Below are 4996 nucleotides of genomic sequence, written 5' to 3'. Positions count from 1 at the left end.
ATAAGATAGACAAGTGGCAGGCCCAGCTGTCCCAAGCTCTTGTGCCTCAGGGGTGGCACACTGGTGCCCCCACCACTAGTGTCAGTTCTACTGTGCTGCCCAGGAGAGGTGCAGGTTCCACTCTTTCAAGTGCTACAGCTGGTCAGAAGTAGGACCATGCTTTCATGACTCCAAAGCCAGGTCTCCCACCTACCACAGGTGGTAGGGGAGGGGGAGGAAGAGGGTATTTCTCCCTAGTACATGCCACTGCATGGACCAGCTGTCCTACACTCATAACCTCAGGCTCGCTCACCCACAACTCCTGCAAATGTGTAGCTTTGCTCTCCCAAGTATTGCTAGGAGTAGGGTCAGCTCTCCTGCTCTTATGCCCCCAGGGCCAGCTCTTCTACAATACCCAGGTAAGAGGGTTGTCTCAGGAGTGGTCTCAGGAGTGTTCTGTCCTGAGACATATATTATAGAGGCATGCAGGGGTCATTTCAATCATGGTTTGCTCCCCAAGGCCTGCCCAGTGTGGGACAATTGGGTCATCTCAGGCTAGCTCTCTGTCTGGACCCAACAGCACTGGTCAGGTGGTCATCTTGGGCTTGCTCCTTGCCTGAACATGCCCACTCAAGTGTCCCCATTCAAGAGTAGACTGTCTCAGGCTCACTCCTGGGGCTTGTTCCTATCCAGGGATAGTGGTTGGAGGTAGGGTTCTTCTAGTCCCTGGCTCTCTCTCACCCTGTGCAGCACCAGACTGGTGGTCATCTCAGACTTGCTTTTTGTTTGTTTGTTTGTTTGTTTTTTGTTTTTTGTTTTTCAGGGAGTGTTAGGCTAGTAATCATGTTGATAGTCACAGGTCAGAACACTGAAGGCTGAGCATAGACATAGCCTCTCCCCTCTCTGCCACCTACTGACCCACATATGACACAGCAGTCACACCTGCAACAACTCTAGGAGCAGAGCTCTGATTCGTTTGCCTGCTCTTGGCATCCTTTTCCTCCTACTGAGTTGGTTGCTTCATCCAGCCTTAATATGAGGGCATGTGCCTAGTCTTCCTGCAACTTGATACTCCATGTTTAGTTTATATCCCTGGAAGGTCTTTTTTGAAGGGAGTGGATAGGGAGAGATGAGAGGAAGGGGGTGAAATGGCAGGTAGGATGTAATATATGAGAGCAGAATAAATTAAAAAACAAAACAAAACAAATACTGAATGCAACATGTGTCTAATGACTCAGTCCACGGAGGATGAAGTCAAGTGGTATAAACATGGCTGCTGTGGTTTAGTCCTGTGTGCATCTGGGGAAAGACAATAACGTGGGCCCAGAAGGCATCCAGACAGTATCCAAGTATACACACCAAGCATACCTACCTGAGAAAGATGGGTCTTGGCCTCCATGTTCCAGACCCAGGGAGACAATAAGTACCAAGAAACAGGAGTCTTCTTGATGTCTTCTAAATCAAGCCCAACCAATAGCCACATGGCTGAAATGATTCTCTCTAGATACAGCAGGAAGGAGAGCATTTCTACAGAGGGTGACTTATCTCAGCAGGCAAATGTGTGAAATGCAGCAAGTATGTCACGAAGCAGGAAATTCATTCACACATGTATAATGCCAGGATCCACCAACATCCAAGGATATTTTTCAACCTGACATCCAGACAGCCTTTGATTTGTTTGTCAGTAAGATGATATAGCTCTTGCAATGGCTGCTTTAAAAATAAACACTCCTTGAAGGGAGGCCTGGACAACAGAACACGTGTGGGGATGAGCAGGAGGCTGCGGAGGGGTTGCATCATGGTTTTCAGGTACTGAAAGCTCACTTTACTAGCTGGTGTCCAGCAATAGCATAATATTAGACATGGCCCATGTTGTTAAAATCTACCTTGGTGCCACATAGTAAAACCTGTGCCACCCAGGAACACTCTACATGTGGGTGCCTAGTAAGAGCTACCTCTGGTTTTTTGTTTTTTTTTTTCAATTGCTTTGATATTTTCATGAACACACAATGTTATATAGTCACGATTGAGTGGCTTTATGCAATATAAGAATGCCATTACATAAAATAGCAAAATTCAGTATCCATCACCTTTGGGGCCATTGCAAATGGCAAACATTTGAGTGAATACTATTTAAACTCTTCTTGAGATTAAGGCTACAAAAATGAATCCTTGTCAACTGCAGTTATCTGAATGATTTTGCAGCTAGCCACCCCTAATCATTTCCTCCATATCCTGGAGGGAAGACTGATCACATTGATAATCAAGATTTTCTGAAATACATCTCAAAAAAGAAAAAAAAAAAAGAAAGAAAAAAAGAAAGAAAGAAAAAAAGAAAAGCTTTGCTGGGTCATCCGGAAGTAGCTAGAAAACATAAGCCATGAGTTACAACATTCTACAAGTTTAAAAATAGTCCTTTTCAGCCTGTTCAATTGAATTTCACTGTGAGATTTCCTCTTGGAGTTCTTATCTTTATTAAGGGGACTCATGTTGTAGAGGCAACAGCGCCTGTCACAAGAGCCATGCCCTGACCATCTCCAGAAACCAATGTGCAGTTGCTCCTTATATGGTGAAGCTTGTGGCTCTGTGACTTTGAGCTCTTAGCTCCATACTGAAGAAAGTTCCCTTCCTCAGCCTCTGTTGCCCTCTGGCTGCCCGGTAGTTTGGCCAAGGGACTCATGGGGCAGCAGCAATTGCCAAAAGGAGGAAGGAAGTCATGGGGATTCTTCGCACTGCTTTATGCGACACCTCTCTGGCTTGGGTGCATCTCTCTGTAGCTCCGGTTTAGCAGGACAGCCCTCCCCTTCTCTTCTCACCTTCATTTCTGCAATTTACTGCCATTTCTGCTTCTGAGAGTTGGCCTAGACTCCCGGACGTTGGGAACTGCTCTCCTCTCTTTCTCCTAGGCTGGTACTAAGTCCCCCTGTTCCTGCACTCATAGCCCTCATTCACCTTTCAGTTCCTTCTCTGGCCGGGTAACCAGCTCCCTCTGTTGAAACACCTCGAGTCATTATATATGTCTTTTCTGAACCATCTGTGATACAAAGACAAATGTACAAATGCATTCAGAAGTTAAAAGGAACAAATAAACACAATTTTAATAACTGGTAAATCTGATAAGTCCAATTGGGCTTCGGTGAATGGAACCTTCAGAGAAGCATGATCATCACTGAACTTGCCTATGACTCATCATGGCGTCCAGGTACCACTTTCTTCTGGGCCTTCCTTTCACCTTCAGTGCTTCTTAAGCACTTCCTCTGTTACTATTCTCTAGTTAAATTTAAGGAAGAAGTTAATAAGTTATTCATTCTCTCTCTCTCTCTCTCTCTCTCTCTCTCTCTCTCTCTCTCTCTCTCTCTCTCTCAGAGTCAGGGTCTAATGTATCCCAAACTAGCCTCAAACTTGACCGTTGGTGACTCTGAACTCCCAATCCTCCTGCTTCCACCACCCAAGTGCTAAGACCCCAGAAACGCTTAGAAATGCCTAGTGTATTCACTGAGAGAGATCAAATCAAGGACTAAATTATTCTAGGCAAACATTCTACCAGCTAAGCTATGTCCCCAGAACAACCTATGTTATTCTTGACATGGGATACTTGTTAGTCTTTTCATTGGTTTCCCTCTCTGATAGACCAATCAGGTCTAGCAAGAACGATCTAAATAAAGCAATGGTATCTGTGGTAAATAAAGCATTACCCATCCATTATAATTAATTCTCCCATCCATTATAGCATTTAATTTATGAAGCAACATTGTGGGCTGTATGCCATTATCATCTGTATTTTAAAAATGTTGAACTGAAAGCTCAGAAATGAAGTATTCTGGGTGTAAACACAGGTGACCAGTCATCTGTAAGCTCGGGTGACAGATACATCCTCTTCTGTGGAGATCATACCTCCAGCAGCACTGCCCCTCATGGATGAGGTGGAAGTGGGTGGCCAGAATTGACAGCTTTAGGAGAAGCTGAGAAATGTGGCAGATATTCAGGAAGGAATAGGGCTGTGAAAAAATTTTCAAACATGGGCCTGAGAAACTTCTAAAGGTTGATGGGAATGATATTAGCATAAAGTATAGTCCTTTGAGTTGTTGGAAATTTGGATATTTTCATAGGAATTGCCATTGTGGAGAACAACCTGACAACCTTGTGTCTAAATAAGTGCAGTATCTGGATGGCGGACTGTCTCCATATGAGCACTGTTAGTTGAGGCCCATTTATGATTTTCATTATTTAAAAAGAAAGAGAGACTTTCTGTCTAGACAATGAGCAATCTGTAATCATTCACAATAAATACCATCACCATCTACCTCCACCACTGTATAGACCAGAGCCACACTTCATTTTGGTGGAAGGCCTGACACAGACCAGCTCTTGCAGGGACGCTGCCTCTTTAATATGCTGAGAAGAGCAAATCAATTCACCATGCGGTGGTGATTAAGATGGTTTTCTTACACAGCTCTCTTAAGGTTTTGTTTTGATTCGATTTTCATTTTTTGAATTGCACCTGTTCAAAGGTAAGATTTCCATGGAGAGTCGGCAAAAAAGCATTGTTGACTTTACGGTTCCCAGTCCCCCCAAGCCAGACACAGAACTACAACATAGAGGGAGGGAGGGAGGGAGGGGAGGAGGGAGGGGAGGAGGGAGAGCAAGAGGAAGGGAGGGGAGGAAGGAGAGAGAGAAGGGGAGGTTTGCTTCGGCTTGACTTCCTTATTAGAAGTCAGGTGTGAACTGGCGCCTCTGCCCTCTTCTGGAGAATGGATGATGAAGTGAAAACATAAATATATAAATAAGAATAAAACCATTTTCCACTGAATTCAGAACCTCATGGTCAGGCTCAGCTACATAGCTGACAGGAAACAAAGCAAAGCAAAAGTGGGAGGAGGGAGCTATGGACCATTGATGGCACGCCCACCAGGATCGCAAACCCACCAATGGCATTGACTTAAAGTATGGCTTTTGTGCAGGATGCAGTCCTAGACGGATAAGCAGAAAAGAGTGTTTTCATATCACATGTACATTT

At 44.5% G+C, this 4996-nt stretch overlaps 1 pseudogene; it reads right to left on the bottom strand.

The window, feature by feature from the left end:
• Positions 1 to 804: 804 nt before the first annotated feature.
• On the bottom strand, positions 805 to 943 carry LOC115063503 (annotated as a pseudogene).
• Between the last annotated feature and the right edge of the window lie 4053 nt (positions 944 to 4996).

This window comes from Mus pahari, chromosome 2 (assembly GCF_900095145.1).
Source record: "Mus pahari chromosome 2, PAHARI_EIJ_v1.1, whole genome shotgun sequence".
NCBI classification, from domain to species: Eukaryota; Metazoa; Chordata; class Mammalia; order Rodentia; family Muridae; genus Mus; species Mus pahari.
This window is presented reverse-complemented; position numbering and strand designations above follow the sequence as displayed.